Source organism: Carlito syrichta, unplaced genomic scaffold, assembly GCF_000164805.1.
Source record: "Carlito syrichta isolate Samal-C Ts95f unplaced genomic scaffold, Tarsius_syrichta-2.0.1 Scaffold315177, whole genome shotgun sequence".
NCBI classification, from domain to species: Eukaryota; Metazoa; Chordata; class Mammalia; order Primates; family Tarsiidae; genus Carlito; species Carlito syrichta.
The window spans coordinates 168,711-189,510 of NW_007259273.1; positions in this window are offsets into that span (position 1 = coordinate 168,711).

The following is a 20,800-nucleotide window of genomic DNA, read 5'->3' on the forward strand; positions in this document are numbered from 1 at the left end:
ACATTCTTCTCAGACCTAGAAAAACAACACAGGAATTCATATGGAAACACAAACATCCAAGAATAGCCAGAACAATCCTCAGCAAAAAAAACAAAGCAGGTGGTATCACAATACCAGATTTAAACTTTACTATAAAGCTACAATCATCAAAACAGCTTGGTATTGGTACAGGAACAGGCATATAGATCAATGGAGCAGAATTGAGATTCCAGAAGCAAAACCTCAATTTCTCAACCAACTCATCTTCGACAAAGCCCCACCACCTACCAATGGGGAGAGGAGAACCTATTCAGTAAATGGTGCTGGGAAAATTGGCAAAATGCTCTTTTTAAAAACTGCCTTTTTTTGTGATTTATGAAAAGAGCAACAACAGAAGCCACTCCATCATCTGCAGTTTCACCTTCAGCAATTTGAGTTACCCTCAGCCAACCACAGTCTGAAAATATCAAATGGAAAATTTCAAATGTGAACAATTCATAAGTGTTCAATTGCAAGCTGCTCTTAGTAGCGTGATGGAAACCATAATCTGGTTTATTTAAATGAGTGTAGATATCATTGTACAAAGGCAGTTTTTTTAGCAGATAGTTATGCGTATTATAAAGGGAGTTATAGCAACATATATGTAAGGGGGGAAAGTATGAACTTATTTATGACTAAAAGTAGTATAAAATTGCTTAAAGAATTATTTCTTTGTCTGTATTCAGTGTGTTTTCCCTCCTATTAATGTGTGAGCTCACTTGCCTCTTTTCACTACAGAAATGTTGTAAGTAATTAAAGGAATCTGTTATCTATGAACGTTAACTAGTTGAATAAGTTAAATCAATGATCTTTTATCCCTAGGACTTTATATTCAGAGGAAGTTATTAGGTAAAGCTTTTCAAAAGAAAGTCCAAGCTGGGCTTGGTGGCTCAGCCTGTAATTCCGCGCCTTTGGGAGGCTGAGGTGAGTGGATTTCCTGAGCCTGCGGGTTCGAGACCTGCATGGGCAACTTGGTGAGACCTCATCTCTACAATAAGTCAAAAATGAGTCAGGCGTGGTAGCGCGCACCTGTACTTCCAGCTACTTGGAAGGGTGAGTCAGAAGAATCGCCAGAGCCCAGCAGGTCAAGGCTGCGGTGGCCGGGAGCGGCCACTCACTGCACTCCAGTCTGGGTAACAGAGTGAGACTCCAACTCAAAAAAAAGAAAAAAGAAAGTTGATACATCTTATTCTATACTCTTATTTCACCTCACAGAATATGGAACATTTTGTTATAAAGAGTAATCCAAACCATAAGCATCTTTTAGACTGTATCCTTTTATCCAAAAGGGAGAATGTTTACCAGTCATGCTATGGTTCATGACAACCGCAGGAAACTTGTGTAGACTATTCACAATAAAACAAATCCATGCAAATTAACATGAAAGCTATGAATCTACTGGAATGCACTTAATTTTTCTTCATCAATCCTTAAAAGAAGGCATATGAAATAGAAATGGATAGTTTTAAGTAGTCACCTTATGGTAAGCTGAATTTGCTGATTTTTTTCTATGCAAATTGCTTTTCTACATTACTCCTGTAAATAATTTGTTACTACATATGAGGAGAAGGTATAATATTAACACAGATATAATTAACAATGGAAAGAATGGGTTGTCCTGAAAAAACTTTTTATGAAGGTCATTTGCTATCATTGGAATTGTCTGCTTTTTCATCCAAGGACGACTGGAAGGCAGATTTTGTATTTCCCTGTCAGCTCATGTTTGACTTTTGCCATTCATATAAATACAATGTAAAAGGTCATAGAAGAGGTAATGGGTGCTTCCAGCTTTTCTACGAACATAAGAAAGATGCAAGGGCTCTAATATTTTTAGTCATTGACATTTACAACAATGGGTTTGTTTTTAATACAGGGCAGTGAGCAATGTACTTAAGGCCTCAGAAAATGCTTTATGGCATACACTAAAGGTGAATCACTTTTTTACTAGATTTATTAGCTAGAGGAATTGCAATCTCAAGAGGAAATTTAGCCAGTTTTAACCCAAGTAGTGCTCTTATAGTTATTTCCTCTCAAATTCTCAGCAGGACTCAGGCATTCTAAATGTCCTATTCAGGGATCCTGATTTTCTTCCCCCAGCTGGTTTCTGCCACCTTGGGTACTGACAGAGTACTCATTAACAAACTAATTGATTTTTATTAATTATCTGTGGTATAATCTTTCCACTGTTTCCCCCCCTAGTATCTAAGCTTATTAACTCTAAACACACACACACACACACACACACACACACACACACACACACACAACATAATTAGTCCTAAAGAAACTTTGGAATTAGTATAAGCTCAAATGTACAGATTGATTCCGCAAATCAAAATGTAATTTTTAAAAGCTAGATTCATAGAATTATAAATTTTGAAATAAAAAGAAAATTGGAGAAAATATTCATTAAAGTGGTTTTTAAAAGCAGTTGAAATATTTGTTAAGATGGACTGTGCAATTCTGTATTTACTTTGTGTTATAAGATAAAACTATTGAAATAAAAACATAACAGTGGAGAACACACTCAGCAATGTAAGAGACTAGGTACTCTTTTATATCATCTTTCTGAAAGGTTGGACACAATTTTCAATAAACTATCAAGAAGTAAATCAACATTAAATACATTATTAGAACCCTAAAGAGACATAAAGTACATCTAGAATGTTAAATAACCTAACAGGCAAGTATACAATGGCATTAATTGAAAACCAGGAGATCAAGGTAAGAAAACATTCCCATATCCAAGTCCCTGCTTTGCCTCTTTCTAGCTGTGTGATTTGGAACAAGTTCCTTAAACTCTCTAAGCTGTCAGGTTCTCTATTGCTGTATTGAGATAATAATAGTACCTACTTCAAAGAGTGGTTGTAGAATTAAAGGAGACCATGCCTAGCACATAATAAAGAATCCACGTGTGATGACTCTCACATTATCCTTTTAATTAATCACTCTTGCATTTATAGATTAAGATACAGTCCCTGTATCTTAACTTTATAGCTTATTTTATATTGATTTTAAAACAAAGTTACTCTAAAGCAACTCATTAGCTTATCAGAATTTTATATTGAGCTTTTCACAGGGTCCAATAAAGATTTCATTGTGCCGCTCTTACCTTCCTCCACCACACAAACACACTTTCTCCATCGTTCTTAGTACCACAAGCAGCACAGCTGACCTCCATTTGATTGTCCTCTTTACTTTGTCTCCCGATCAGTTCTCAAACCCAGCCACCCCTGGATCCAAATGACTCTTCCTTGTAAAATTCTAAGCACTGTCCTTATCATCTCCATGACTTTATTCCGGACTATAACTTTCTTACTCCTGTACTGCAGCGGTCCCCAACATTTGTGGCATCAGGGGCTGGTTTTGTGGAAGACAGTTTTTCCATGGACTGAGGGGAAGGGAATCAACAGGCCTGAGATTCTCATAAGGAGCGCAACCTAGATCCCTCACATAGGCAGTTCACAATGGGGTTTGTGCTCCTATGAGAATTTAATGCCCCCACAGATCTGACAGAATACAGAGCTCAGCTTGCCTGCTGCTCACCTTCTGCTGTGCGGCCTAGTTCCTCACAAGCCATGGATGAGTACGGGTCAGCTGTGGGTTTGGGGGGTTGGGAACCCCTGCTGTACTATTACTGTATCTTCTTTATTGGCTTCCAAATCACTTAGAACTAGATTTTTAAAAATTAATTTCTTTAGAACTTAGTATGTAGTACCTTTACTAAAATATATATGTGGAATGATAGATGAAAAAAGTAAATTGCACATAATCCACCAGTGAGAATTGTCTTCCTCCAATATTTTATTGATGGTTATTTCTTCTCTTGGAAGCTTCTCAACACTCTTGAATCAAGTTGAGTCACATATCTATAATATGGAGAATTTACCTCTTTATTTCAAATATATAATTTATTGCTAAAATACTTTCATGCTTTCCTTTTTTTCTTCTTCTCACCAAAATTAATGTCAGACATGTGGTCTTGGCCAATAAATAGCCTCCACATTTCTTTTACATTCATTAATTCAACTAACTTACGTTGAACAACTTTTATGCATTAGGAAATACACTAATCACTAAAGTTTCTTTTTAAAGCAAGTAAAATAGGCTGTGCTAGTCTCTCGTCAGACAGTGTCAATGAAAATTACCTTAAAGTTGCAGAGGATTAAATGGTATCAGATGTGGACTTAACAAAATACAACTTTTCAAAACTAGACACAAAATATTATAAAACAGGGAGGATCAGACCAGGCACAGTGGCTCAAGCCTGTAATTCCAGCACTTTGGGAGGCCAAGACGAGAGAATTGCCTAAGCCCAGGAGTTTGAAACCAGCCTGGGCAACTTAGCGAGACCTCGTCTCTACAATAAATAAAAACAAAAAAACAAAAAAAACAGGAAGGATCTAGTGAAAAATGCTTTTGGGTCTTCTTATTGTAATGGTCTGCTTAGTCTTACCAATGCGAAGACACGTGTTATGGTGATTGGCAATACCATTTCAAGTTATGTAATGGCATCTCAGAAGCACAAAAAAATTGAAAAGTAGAGAGTCCCTAAGAAATGTTTGGTGTGCCTAGAAAGAGGTTTCACTTAATGGGAAAAGGGAGAAAGAGAAGCTGCAGGAGTAAAATGTGGACAATTTACAATTGATTGAATGGGCCCCAAGGAGCCCATGTTTTATATTGCTGGTTGGTGATATTTTATTTTTCTGTGTGTCAGCATCTGTTAACTGTGTTCCAGAAATGCACATATATACATTCACAACTTTTTATTCATTCTCATGAGGTTTCATGAAAATCTAAAACCCATTCAGTGTCCCGAATTATAAATTCCTGCTTAGGCAAAAGAGGTTTTTGGTAAATAGAGAAAAATGATGGCTTAGGTAGAATATTCCAGTTGCAATATGGAGAAAGGATGAAAGATGGAGGAAAGGAGGAGATTTTGCTGACAAGGAGCGAAGTGGAAGGCTACTGCAATAGTCCAGATTATGGAAGATAATCAAATTGCATAAATGCCCTTAGCTAGTCTTTTGAAATATCTTGTTGTTACCAGTTAGTATGTATGTCTACTTAATTCAGATGCAGGATTCTCCATCCCAGACAAATAGTGCATTCTCTTTGTAGAATGCCTTATGAGTTTTAGGATATCAACAGTAAATTAGAAGAATAATAAGATATTAGGGAAATTTCTGTTGTAGAAGTAATAGAATTTGGCAACTGGTGGAAAGTAGGATGTGAAGAAGAAAAATTAGTGAAGGATAATCCCAATGTTCCTAACTTGGAGACAGAGAATTCAGGATACAGATTAAATTTTGTTAGATAATATTAATTTTGTTTTTAAGGAAAGAATGTGTATATGTCTTGGCAAAAATACAGATAGCGTGTTCAGGAGAAAGGTCAACACAAGACAAATAAAATTTGTCATCCTCTAGTAGGTAGATGGTATTTGATTTAGTGCCAAAGGGTGTGATTCTGTAGAAAGACTATACACAATGAGAAGACGAAATCCTAGAAATAATCTGTATGTAAGTGGCAAATGGAAGAGAAGGATCCAAAAAAGAAGACTGAGAAAGGATGGTCAGGATAATAGAAAGAGAAACAAGAGAAAATGAGGGCCAGAAGTCAAAGAAAGAGAGAATTCCAAGAAGTGAAAGTGGAAAAGAACACAGAGATGTCAGGGGAGGACAGACACAAAACGATTGTCAGTTTGTAGATATATGTTCTTTGAAAGCATTTTCAGGAGAGTTGTGGCAGCATCAGCCTCATAGTAGAATACTGAGATGTTATTTGGTGATGGGAAAGGAAGAATAGGGAATATACACATGTGTTTCAATCAATTTTCACTAATGGAGAAGGATGACTTTGAATAGTGGTCATTTGATAGGACTCTAGGACCAAGAAACTGTGGTTTGTAAAGTTGTCTTAAAGAATAAGGAAAGAAAGGCAACTCTTTAAGAAAAGCTTACCATTATGCTAACCACTAATACATGATAAAACATGTATGTCAGTCTATGTTCTTGTGTAGATCTGTAGGGATTGATGATATTTGCAATTATTTTACTTGATTCAAATTAGATCGTGCAATAATACCTCCTTTTTATCTCTCTAAATTTTTATCTCAAACAAGTAGAAGTGAAACTCAATAAAAAGAAATGAATGAAAGTTTTGGTGGTTGTAGGTGTTGGTGATTTTACACATCATTTAAATTCACAGAGAAGAACACAAACAAGTTTCTGGTCTACTTACATAGAAGTTTGAACGTGAATGCAATTAATTACATCTCAAGTTAAATCTTTATAATATTGTATTAGAGTATTTCATGTTGGGGTATAAATATTTGTAACTTCTTTATGAAAAAACAAACAGAAAAATAAAGTACCAAATGGGGAATACTTGTGCAACAATGCAATTTGTGCAACATATTTGTAATACCAGAAATCTAAAAACAAGTCAAATGTCTGACTACAGATAGACAGTTTAAATATTACTTTTGTATGATGAATACTGTACTTTCATTAAAAAGTCAGGGTATTTAGTTATTTTCACAAGTCTGTCATTTATGTGTACTGCAAGATCCTGTGAAATAATATGTTAATATATTATCCTGTGAAATAAGAGATTTAAAAAAAGAAAGTGTTTTTTTGATATATCAAATGACTAAATATCAACAATCAAGACTTCTCAGTTCCAGAGTATTTTATCATCTGTGTATAGATCTCTAGCAAAAAAAGGACACAAGCCAACATCATTAACAACCTTTCACATTTCCATATAACATTTATCTATGCTGATCAAAATTAGTTGCCTTCTTTCACATCTGTTTTAGCTGGATTTTAACACATAATCTTCTAAGATACACTTAACCAAATAGTTTGTGCCAAGCTACTTATTATCTCATGCAAAAAAAAAAAAAAAAACACCAGTTTTATTTATTTATATTTTATTATGGTGAAAACACTTAACGTGAGGTCTAACCTCTTCACAATTTTTAAGTGCACAATACAATACTGTTAACTACAGGCACAGTGTTGGGCAGATCTCTAGAACCTTTTCATTTTGTGTAACTGGAACTTTTTCCACAGTGTACAGAAATTCCCCATTGTCCCTTTCCCCAGCACCTAGGAGTCAGCATTCTATTCTCTGTTTCTATGAGTTTGACTATTTTAGATGCCTCATATGTATAACCATCTAGAATGTGTTCTGTGATTGGCTTATTTCACTTCACATTATGACCTCCGGCTTCATCTATGTGTCACATATGGCAGGAACTCCTTCTTTTTAAAAGCTGGATAATATTCCGTTGTAAATATATGCCACATTTTCTTTATCTGTTTTTCTTTCTATGAACATTTAGGTTGCTTCCATATCTTAGCTGTCGTGAATAATGCTACAATGAACACGAGAGTGCCTGTAGTTCTTTAAGATTCTGACTTTAATTCTATGGGATAAATAACCAGAAATTGAATGGTTTAATCATATGATAGTTCTATTTTTAATGTTTTTTAGTAACCTCTATGTTATTTTCCATAGTGTCTGCACCATTTTATATTTCCACCAGCAGTGCTTGAGGGTTCTAATTTCTCCACATTCTTGCCAACAATTGTCATTTTCTGTTATTTTTATTTCTTTGAAAGTGGCCATTCTCACAGGGGTGAGGTGATATCTTATTGTGGTTTTGATTTGTATTTCCCTAATTAATTAATGATGTTTAGCATCTTTTCATATGCTTGTTGGCCATTTGTATGTCTTCTTTGAAGAAGTATCTATTCAAGTCTTTTGCCCATTTTTAATTGCTTTCTTGTTTTGTTTTGTTTTGCTACTGAGTTATAGTAGTTTCTTAAGTATTCTGGAAACTAATCTCTTGTAAGATATATAGTTAATAAATATTGTCTTCCATTGTAGGTTGCCTTTTTATTGGTTGATTGTTTTCTTTGTTGTAAGGAGCTTTATAGTTTGATGTGGCTTTACTTATCTATTTTTGTTTTTGTTGCTTGTGCTTTTGTTGTCATATCTAAGAAATCATTGCAAAGACCAATATCATAAAGATTTTCCCTTATGTTTTCTTTTGGAAGTTTTACAGTTTCATGTTTTACATGTGCATCTTTACTCCACATCTGGGTTGATTTCGGTGAATGGTGCAAGATAAGGGTCAAATTTGATTCTTTTTCACATGGATATCGTTTTTCTAGCATCACTTGCCAAAGACTACTCTTTACTTATTTTCTATTCTTGGCACTCTCATTATGAATCTTTTACTTGTATATGTGTAGGGTTATTTCTAGATTCTCTGTTCTATTCCATTGACCTATATGTCTGCTTTCGTGCAGTCACTTTAAATGAAAAGATAGTATATTCTATTCAACAATCTTACTCAAAGAAATTGGAAATGGGTGACTATTGATCACGGGATGGGAATAATTTTGATAAAAGAGTGGAGTTAAAAGCTGGTCTGTAGTGTTTAAATATTGAGATCTTCTTGATCTTCAAATCTTGTGCAATATATCAGGAGAACGCATGCATATTTCTCACAGATTTTTACACTGAATTTATTAGTTGGACAATACACTCTTCACATATATCAGCTGTAGTTTTGGTAGATAAATAGATTTCTTTTTTGCTCACTTAAGAGAGTCATAGAAATGGGCTTATTATGCATGATTCTGATTTCTCTGATTACACTACAAACACTACATAACACATGAAAGACTTCATCTAATCCACAAAATGCAAAACACACCCCATCTACTAGTCAATTCATATGTTGCTTATTGACGATTTCGCATCCGATGCAAAATAATTATTTTTAAGGGTAAATGCTTAAGATTACAAACATTGGCAAACTTGTAAAAATACTAATGTTTCCCAATTGTTCAGTAAACAAAGATTTATAGTCTAAAAAGAATAAAAACTATGGTGGTCTATTCCATACATAAACTCCCTTCTAAGTTTGACACCTCTCAATTCTGATAGTTCAGGAGAGCAAGGTAAATAAAACAAAACAAAAAAAATTATTAAAAACTGGGGAAAGTGTGAAGGATGTGCATAATCATTAAAATTATTCAACTTTGTAAACTAATCAAATTTTCTTTAGTATGTAAAGATAACTACATTATTGTAATTTTTCAATCAATAAAGTGGTAGGAAATTAAAACATGCAACCACAGAGGCAATATAAACAAGAAGTATAGCTCTCAGTGTAATAATGAGCATTATTGGGGTTTTCCACTTGTTTTGCTTTGTTTACATTGCATTGTATTTAACAAATTTAAAGGCAATGATTTTAAACCAAACAAATTAAACACACACAAATATCTCTTCAGCTAGGTTGTAAAAAGTTTGTACCAATTTAAAAAAGAAGAAAGGAAAGTTTTAAGTGTAGAAAAAAGACAAAATAAGTTCAGAAACATGTTCTAAACCAAGTTTTAAGACAATTTTTGTCAGATGTACCAATTAGATAGCTATAGAAAAGCAAATTATGATTTGACATCTTCTTTACCAGGCAAGTTACCTCTGTGATAAATTGTAAGATTTAATGGAGTCACACTCATAGGAATAAGCTAATACCTTGTTGGGAATAATGGAATATCAAAGAGGAAAATCAATGATTCTAACTAGTTAGTTTTTTTGAAAAATGTTCACTTGGGCAAGGAGCAAGGGGATTAGATATCTACCTTCGTGCGTTTATCCTTGTAGGTCAGTTTATAGTCCTATAACAGGCCAATAGTATCTCCTTGCTTCTATTTTATGTGTGACAACTGATCAGGTGACATATTGTTTTTTAAATTTTAGCATAACATTATTTTTCTTCACTTTGCTTAATTTGAAAGTAAATTTACTAATAAAAACAATCTGTTGACAGTGATGGAATGTCCCAGGAAAGACTGCTGTTTACCTGTTTCTCCACTCATTCTCCACCTCAAGTCCCAATGTTAAAAAAAAGGTAATCTAATGTTGGTGTGTGTCTATGTGTTTGTTTATGTGTTTGAAAATGAAATAATCATTTACAATTCACTTTATAATGTAAGCAATTTTAATGACACCTTATTATTTTGATTTTTAATAGACACATAATAATCATACATATTATGGGGCACAGAGTGATTCTTATGTCTTTCTTTTCCATTTTATTTATTTTAACAATAGCCAACATAAGAGATCTAAAATATTAAGGGACATTTTGAAACTTCTAAATTATCTCTAAATATGATTTTTCAAGAAACAAAAACATTCTGATCTCAATACCACGCTATTAACTTCAGAAAGCCAAAAAGAATTGTCTCAGACCTCCTGATGTCTTCAGAATCCATCTCTACCTCCCGACTATCCAGCAGTCCGGTAGCAAAAATCAAAACAGTGGAATCATAGCCCTACATAATGTTCAGAAAAGAGATTGCTATGATATAATTTCAGGCATTCAAGATGCCTGAGCCAATCCCAGCATTTCACAACCTCAGCACAAGTTGAGTCACACTGTGGTCGCTTGTTGCTGATTTTGGTTTTTATCTTTTCAAAAATAAAAATACTTGCTCAAGAACTAATAATTTCAATGAACAAAGATTGTTTTGAAATCAATAGCTGTATAGATACATACACATATGCATGCATACATATGTATTAGATATATAACACATTATATATCACACACTTTTATGTATATAAACATGTAGCATAAAATATACCTTCACTCAGAAGAAAATAATTGTTAAATACCAGCTTCATTCTTCTTCTTTATTTTGAAATACCAGCCGTATCCTAGACACTCTGCTTGTAACAACATGTATAAGAATGGGGAGGGGGAATAAAATGCTATGAAAGAAAACTAGCCATGAAAAAATAAGTGCATGTATTACAGCAAAATTGTGTGTGTTTAACTCATTCAAAAACTTGCTCAACACCTATTTATTGACCCTGCTATTGTCACTTGTTTCCATATTTTGAAATGTAAAAGAGAAAAAGTTAAATTTCTATAACTGAGTGAAAGTTTATTCTTACATATTTTGTGGAAATATTGGAATCAATAAATACCAAAAAAAAAAAAAAAAGAAGAAGAAAACGCCTCTGGAAATGGGAACTCTTAATAAGTTAAGAATATTGATGCAGGTTTTAGAATTATTTAATAAGTGTCAAAAGAATGGTGTGTTTGACTAGAAAATATGTTTACTGATAACTAAAAGATGGGAGTAGATTAAACACAATGCTATATGGGAAAGTAGACTGGAAGGCAGAAGACAGATATTCTAATTTTGTTGTAGCTACAAGATAGTGGTTAAATCACTTAACTTGCTTGAAAAGCATGAATTATTTTAACTTGTTTATAAGAATTGTTTTTCTAGAGATATAGTTTCATATATGCCAAAATAATATTTTGAGTTTTTAAAAAAATCTACTTTAAGTACTAACTTTTAGGACTTCGTTTATAAATCTGTATTCTTTTTACAAAAAAAAATACAGTTTCTCTGATATTATCGAACTATTGTTAAGGTCATATTCACCTTCTTTAGGGAAATCTGAAAAAAACAATTTGCTAAGAAGGAATTTTCAAAGATGTGCTACGTGTAGAAATGTCGATTTTTGCAAATGACAGCTAGAACTGTGAAAAGTGATTATTTTTGCAGGCTCTAATTCTAAGTCTTAGTTTTTGTGACTTACTACTGATAAACTATTTGTATGATAAGATGCATTTTTGTAATTCTATATTTACAATAAGATAATTTCTAGAAGTAGGTTGACATTAAGGGTATCTTTATTGACAAGCTAAAATAAAAACTGACAGGATTTTTCTTTTCAGTAGGCCTTACAATACTCAACTGTTTTAGCAAGTGATGAAAGAGAAAGAATGTCATGTCTGATAAGTTGATTACCAAGCAAGTGAATGTGATTCCTGTTAAACACAGACTGTGGAAAGCTGGTGGGATAGGATACAGGAGGTATCTGGATACATATTTTGAGAAAGGAAAAATGCAAGAAGGGCACATCGGAAGAGAAACTCCTTTATTATGGTACCTTCAGGAAATACCATCTTGATACATTAAACAGAAATGTCCCTTTATTTACCAAATTCTAGTATAAAGATAAAACTGAATTCATTTGAATGCTTTCTATTCACTCACAAATGCTAAGCAGCATTCTCTGCAGTTGAGCCACAGACTGTCCAACCCTGACTCATTCTTTTGGTTTTCACCTGGTAACAATTTGGCTTAGAATTTGTCTCCAACAACCAGAAGCAGATCCATCTTATAAAGAACTCGACGGAGAACAGATTGATTCTAGGGATTGAATCACTGTCCTTCTTAATGTGTGACTACTGGATTGATCCTGCTTTGTTTATCCGTGTATACCTAAATTTCCAATTAGTTTGCTCTTATCAAACCTTGGGAGATACATTGACCCAAAAGTGAAATAAATGCTTTGAGAACATGGCCAGTATCCTTTTTCAAGAATTATTTAGCTGCTTCATTTTAATAAGGGTTGGCCAGAAATAGATTTATTCCTTACACATAAATCAAATAATCAAGTAAATGATGACATTCATGTGATTCTATTTAGTTCTTTGACTTCTGGTAATATCAAAAGTAAGAATTTGTTTCTGCTTGCTTAATTTGTTTTGTACAATTTTTTAAAAATTATACTACAGTGTCTATATTCTTCTTTAATTGGCATACTTTCTTCCAAACACCATGACTCCAAAGTACCAAGATATATATCTTAGGATCATTCATCTTCTTAAACTGTTTATAATTGAACATGTCAGACATCTATTATCAAATATTTTTATTAAGTGTTCATATTCAACTTTTCAAAGTAAGTTCTTTTTCCAATCATAGACAGGAATAATAGCTTTAGTTATTAAGGAATATTATTTTGAGGCGTTTATACATTTTTATTTTTAGTCAAGATAAGTATGAGAATAAAGCATTCTTTAAAAAATATTTTTCTGCCTAAGAAAGTCATCAGTTACCTCAAGTGAAATAGTCCAAAAGTAATAAAAATAAAACACCTGCACTCAAAGAACATGTTTTAAAAATTTTAAAACACAATTCTAAATGTTTTAAACAATTTCTGGCATTCCCCAGTGATCATTTTACCAAGCAGTTTAAGCATATTAAAAGCAGGACAATTAATATTTCTAAACATAAAATTTTTAAAAAGATGACATAGGGAACTTGAAAAAGTCATATTTTATGAAAATAATTGATAATAATAATAAAATCTACAGAGAGGGAGAAAAGGAAAGAAAATTAAAAGTCTCATAGGAAATATCCTGGTCAAGTAGATTATGCTTATATCTTGTTTTATAGTATGAACCAGCCTGAAGTTTTATAATGAAATGACCCTGACCTGAAGCCTCCTTTGTAAATGACTAGTGCCTTAATTATTTGCATCTGTGAACTCAAATGAACATACTTAAGGATATATCAATATGCTCATAAATCATCTGCAGGCGATAAGTAGTCCAACATAGATAATTAGAGAATTTACGGAAGGCTTACTCCCTCTGTTTATCTGCTTATGACATTTGCGGTACAGCCTTAACAGCAGGATAATTACTAGATTTATTCATCAAACAAAATCACGCCTTCTGGGAATGCACAGTGACTCCGGTTTTAGGACTAATAAAGACATTTTTCACCAAAACTCAAGTACTAATTTGCTCAATAACTAGCTGCAATAAGCTTTTATGGAAGCACTCAAAGAAAAGGCTTGGCACCAGAGGGCAGATAATTAAAGGTGCAGTATCCCTATACAAAAGGATCTGAACAATTCCCTGACCATATTAAAATTTAATTGTTGAATGTTAATTGAAAAAAAATATAAGTTGCTTCTGTTCTCTGAGTTACAGTAATTATTCTCCTCAGATCAAAAACATATCTGTATGTCTAAGTTAGCAACAAAAGAAAACAACTTAAAATAAAGTGCTCTTAAAACTTATTATAGAATTAATACTCCAGTAAAAATAAATTAACTTTTTTTCACAACCGTTATCTTGTCTAATCCTAGAAGGCATTTGATTTGAATTTTCTCTTTTTTTGTCTCTCTTTACCTTCATCTCCCACTCCTGAAAATCTAAGAGTTATGGTTACCTAACTTGCTTTTCTCTAAGTTTCAAGAACTTTATAAGTGACAATGACCGAAAATATTTTAATAATTTGAAAACATAAGTATCTCTTAACTGCATTTTTCCCTTCATAATTTTTTGAAAGTCTGATTTTTAAAAGTCCATTAGGATCGTCCTTTTGTATTCACAATAAAAGGCAGCCACTCTCAATAAAGAGCATTCTGGATAAAACTCATGGTGTATTAGTTAAAGCTATGACAGCCGAATTTGCTTTTTCACACAGAATGGTGTATCTCAAGAAATAATTGAGTCGCCTCAGTTAAATTCTAAATGTTTGCATCACCAGTCTACTACAAGAAACAAGAATTATGAAGTGTAAATATATTTGTAAAATGTTTCCACGTGGGACAATGAGGGTGTGCCCCCAAAGCTGGCTTTTGCTATACTAGAATCAGAAATCCTCAGGCCCCTGGGCTCACTTTCTGCTGCAGAGGAATGATGAACTACACAAAATGCAGACTTTTAAACTCATATTTAATTGTTTAATGTCATGGCTCTTGGTAGAGCATTGTTGCTTGAAAAATAAATTGGGTAATTCAATTAAATGGCTACAGAAGATACATCATATCAGATGTAGAAAGGCACTAACCCCAGCTTGAACTTGACGTCCCACATCGCTTCACTTATTTGACAAATGGATTCTTGAAAATAATTGAAACACATGACTGCCAGCATAGGTCAATAATACTTTTTTGCCATTCAGCCTCTTAACAGCTTCCATTTTTTCTTGCACTGTGCCATTCAGGGCAAAGATTGCATTTGCCTGGTAAATCATGCAAGCATTATTACTAAAATGGGACTAAATGCAATGAAAATGGACTACATAAAAGTAATGGCACTTAAGTAAAAGGAAGACCATCTACTAGGGCAAACACTAAATGTCAGAGTTAAATACTATATGACATTACTTCCATTACAAGCTCATATTATGCACATAAGAAAGCAAACTTACTAACTACAGCTGCATACTAGATTTTCATATTGTTAACCAATGTTTTCAAGACACTACCACTAATGCAGATTTAAAGCAGAGTTACGTATTTGCTATTTCAAGTTTTTCTCCCCTATCTCTTTAGGAAGAAAGTTACATTTAGGCAAAACCCGGGCCACTGGCTACGTCATCAGTGGAACATCACTAACAGGTTTAAAGACTAATACTGTCTATTTGAAAACACTGACTTACAAACAACAAAGGTGTGTAAAGGTATATCCAGATTAAAAGATTTTGAAAGAAAATGTGTTTTCACCTATGCTCTACAGACTGTGAGGTATATTGAAAAAATCATTAATTACTTATTTAGTCTCCTTTTTGTTGTATTAATACATTCTAGATGGTTAAAAGGGAATCGTAGGTGAAGCAGAATATGAAGATTCAAACAGATTTCCTATTTTCCATTTGGAAACAGAGACTGACAATTTTTAAGTGTTTGGTGTGGTGTGATTTTTTTATTGAAAAGAAAAGGTGTCCCAGTTTTGTAATGTTCAAACTTTCAACAGTTATTTCAAAATTAGGCAATACTGCTTAGAGATAATAATGCAATCGAAATGCCTGGCAATGGCTCCCACCTCCTGCCTCTGCCATCAGCAAGTTACTTAACCTCTTTATGCCTCAGTTTTCACATCTGTAAAATGTAGATAAAGATAGTTCCCACCTTCAGAGTTTCTTAAGAGGATTAATTTTAAAAGTGCTTAATGGCGTGCTTAACAAAAAAGGCTCACTAAATATCTGCAGGCATTGTAAATAAAAAAGTATAAATCTATCACAAGGTATTCTTGTAATGGGATGTTCTTAAATGAGCACATGGGCGTTTTGACACTGGGAGTCTCATTTAAATATTCTCAGGTCATTTTTTATTTTTGACTGTTTCTGAGCCATCTAGCTCTTTCAACTCTCTTTTCATTGATCAAACTTCCTTTCCTTTTGAAATAACCCCTTAAAGTTATACTGTAGTCATTAGCATTCATTGATCTTAAACTTCAGATGAACCCATTTACTTTCCTCTAGAAGCTAATTGAGCCACTTTGAGTTCTCAAAGTTTATTAGACAACTCTTTTCTCCTATGAAGGTCACTAAGAATAGCACTAGGAAAGCAAGTTACATAGACTGCTTAAAGTGTGTGATAATTGTCTGCAAAGCTCTCCATTTTTAAACAAGTCTTCATTTCTTATCCTTTTCCTTTTTAGGCAGTGACAACCCCTCTCCCCAATTACTCAGTTCCAATAGAGCCATTCCTTGAGTCTAGGCTACCACAGCTCAACAAGTCTATATTTAGGTGGAGGGCTGATGGAAAGAGATTTCAGCTGGTTCTACTGTTTTCTTGTTTTATGTTCCACAAGATTCTGTTTATTAAGTGAAATAATTCAGTCAAGAAAAATTTAATAGATCTGTGGCAGTAGGTATCAAAACTTTAGGTTTGTCTTGGGCTTTCAGTGAGCTAAAGCTTTGTTAAAAAATGACACTCAAAATTCCAACACACTGGAGGGGATAAGAAAACAGAATAATCTTATTTGTCAGAACTATTCTTCAAACAGTGCAAAATAAAAAAAGTAAAAGTAGCTAAATCTGTATAGAAAAAGGATAAATCACAATTGCATATTTCAAGTATGAGAATATTCTTAATGTATTATAAAGTCCAGTAAAAAATTTTGAGATTTACAGATCTGTATCTACTATTCGAGTGCTTATTAAAATTTTTTTAAGTTTTTAAAAGAACAGAATTATGTTTGTCTTCATGCATATAATGTAGTAATTTAAGGATTACTAGCTTTGCATTGAAATATTTCTATTTCTCTGCTAGTCACTGCCTACGATGATGTAATATTATTTTACAGTTTTTTTACAAGATATTTATTCCTCAAATTTAAAAATCAAGGAACAAAAGCAAGGATATTTGTATGTAAACTCACAGCAATAAATGTATTGCATTTAATTAAAAACTGACACTCAGACAAAAACAAATTATATGTATTGTTTTTCTAAAAAATTATTTCTCAAGAAAAAAAAATTCTAATGGGAAAATGTGCTGGCCCAGGAGCTTGATTTAGACTGAGTATTTCAAAATTCTCAAGGCTTACTCTTCTCAATTAAGGATTATGGAAGCAATCCTGGCAAGCCTAAAAGGTTTTGAATTGTGCTCGTAGAACATTAAGCAAACATGGGTGTCTCCAGATTCACAAAGCTCCAATAAAACCATGTGTATATAATTAGATCAATCAACAGGAGCCATTATGAGATATATGTCAAAGGAAGTCTCACAACAAGCAACAGTATAGGAAGAATTAACTCTATCCACCTAAGGCCTAAGTCACTCACTACATAGACATCACTAAAATGGATCATGGCATTAAATCTATTAATGATGTGTGGAATTAATATTTTATTAAATCAGGCAAAAAAAAAGGCAAACATTTTAATGTTTCTATTTTAATGTACTTTGAACTAATAATTGATAAAAGCAATAGCTTTTGTTACAAAATAAATTAGGTGTATTCCAATATAGTCTTTCTTTTCTGAACATGATACTAAATGCTACCATTGTTACTTGGAAAAACAAAGACAAAACAACAGAATGAAGTGGTATGGAAATAAACATTTACCTTCAAATTAGACAAAATGCAAGGAAGGAGGTGAAAAACTAATTACATTCACAGCCAACAAATCCTAATTCTGCTCTGAACTTTCTTTTGACTCTTGTGACTTATAAGGCCCAGGATATAATTAAACAGTTGCAATAATGCTTTGTATAATTTCCTCCAAAGTGTTACATGTTACAATATTTGTGAGCTTTCATGTAGTTAAGTTTCAAATTAAACATGATACTTTCTGGGGGGAAAAAAAGTCCTGCGTGTGTGCACACTGCATCCTAATCTCCTCTTTTTAAAATATACCAGTTATATTGGATTAGGCCTCACACATATAACCTCTTTTTTACCTTAATTATCTTTTTAAGGACTCTCACTTCAAATATAATCACATTATAAGGTACTGGGGGTTAGGACTTTTGGTGAGACACAATTAAAGCCATAATAACAACACCTTTAACATATCATTATTTTTTAAATGACAAGTCTAATTTGAGTCCAGTCAACATTTGTACTAATCAGTGTGGTCAGTCTTACATATCTCTATCATGGTGGTTCTCAAACCACTATGCATTTATCAGAATGGTGGGGAGAGCTTGTTAAACCACAGGAGTTTTGGGCTCACCCCCAGAGTTTCTGATTCACTGAATCTGGGCTGGAGCAAGAAAAATTGCATTTCTGAAAAGTTCCCAGGTTATGCCACTGCTAGTCAGGGAACTACACTTTGAGAGCTAGTGATCTAGTACAAAGTTTCCAGAGCAATATTTTTATGACATTAGCGTTCCATAAGATGCTGATGTGGATTCTTTCAGAAAAACAATTAATAGTCAAATTATTCTGGATTATGCTATATATGGTAGTATCCTCTTAGAGATTTCAACACATTATTGACATATTAATAAAAAGCATATTTAACATATTAAAACATCTAGGATACTGCAGTAAACATATTTGACTATGTAACTTAGCTTTTCAAATAACTTGTAACACATCATGCATATGTTTGGAAACATTGATTTAACATTTTCAATTGTTTCACATCAAATCAACATTTCCCAAAATACCTTCACATAAGGCCAGAAGGTATTTCATTAAAGAGTCAATAGGTGCTTCAAAAAGGAAGAAAGTTTTCTTATAATTTGGAAAATTATGTAGTAAAAATAGTTTACTTTATTTAATTCCAAATTCTACAAACTCATCAGGACAAAGAATACTTGTGATAATTCACAGCTTTTGTTTTATGAATTACAAGCAGTTCTCTGAAACTGAGCTTTATGATTACCTTACTGTAATATAAACAAACAGCATTCCCAATTTAGACATTTTGCCTTATGTTCATTTCCATAGTTAACCCTATCCAGAGGTTTTTTTTGGGGGGGTCTAGGAATGTAAATACACATATATACACACATCAGCCCATCTACCATCCTCCTCCGTTTGTGTCTTAGCCCCGCAGATGTATAATCAGTAAGTGAAGATGTAGATGATCAGTGTGAATTGGAACAGTTTTAGTGTTACCATGGGAAAACATCTAAGAAATTCACTCAGCAAAAACAGGTCAATTTGGTAAAAACATTTTTACAAATTCAAAAGGTGTGTTCTTATGCTCTTTTTTTTCCTAGATAAATACTTTTTCTCATATTCTAGAGTAGAGATGATTAAAGAAGGAAAATTAAAACTAACATTTACTGAAAAGTGATTATGTTTTAGTATATACTTCAGTTATTTTACACGCTTTATCTCATTTGATGCCCTCATTAGCCTAGAATGTGGATCTTATCTTTTCCTTATTACAGAGGAAAGATCTAAAGTTCATGAATGCAACTTAGTTGCACTAAGATAAATGGATGATAAAGATATTGTCTTTGACATCAGTGCCTTCAAAGTCTTGTGAATCAGGAATCTGAAGAATAATACATAAAAAATTATATACCAGATTCAAAGCCCTAGGAGGGGAACAGGAAAAAGTAGAAGCATGGTGGAACTTTCATTGTGGAAAAATCAAGAAGCACGGAGATTTAGTGGCTGACAGCCAAGTCACACTTGATGAGTTCAAATCTCTGCTCTGCTGACAACCAGTTGTGTCAACTTAACCTGTTACTTATACTCTTCGAACATGTCTACTTTCTTCATCTATTAAATGTGGAACAGAGTTGTGTGTACCCCATAAAGCAGTTGTGAAGATTGAATGAGTTAATAGAGAGAGTCTGGCTCATACTGATTGCCAAATAAGCTATTTATTATTATATTTTAACAGGAATATGAAATCTAAGTAAAAATATAATGATTGCATTATTTTATATTTTTATGCACACTGCACACTTGAAGAGTAAATTAAGCCTGGGCAAGGTGGCTCATGTCTGTAATCCTAGCCCTTTTGGATGCCAAGTTGGGAGGATGATTTGGGTCCAGGAGTTTAAGGCTGCAGTGAGCTATAATTGCACCACTGCACCCAGTCTGGGAGACAGAGCCAAGTCCCGTGTCTATTAAAACACACACACACGCACACACACACACACACACACACACACTTTAAACTATTTTTTTAAAAGGAACAAATTAATTCTGACAATACCAACAGATCCACTGAAATTGAAACATATAAAGTAAATGGTGAGTCATGATCATAAATTGGTGCATTAGGAGGCACATCTGAGTATTTTTAAGTAAAACTTAGCTAGAATTTTAAATATTTTTTCCATGTTTAAACATTTCACAGGAAGAGTGTGTTTTTTAAAAGCCGTGTCACTCTGAAAAACACTAAAGATCATCACTTATCAAGAGTGAAGTCTACAACAAGAATTATTTGAAGATAGTGAACAATCTATTTCTTAAAATACAGCAGCCTAATAGGGGAGGACAGTAAAAGCTCATTCTTCACTTAGTCATTACAGATTTTCCACTGCATTTGAAGCCCACACTCTGGGATGTAACAGATCAGAAGGTGAGTGAGGTCATTCCTTCCATCTAGGAACTTCTACTATGTAGTAAGGAAGGTGCAATCAGTTCACAAAGACCCATAATGTTAAGAAAAAAATTGGTACACGTATTTCCTTAAAATGATGCAAATGATCAGAAAAATCAAAA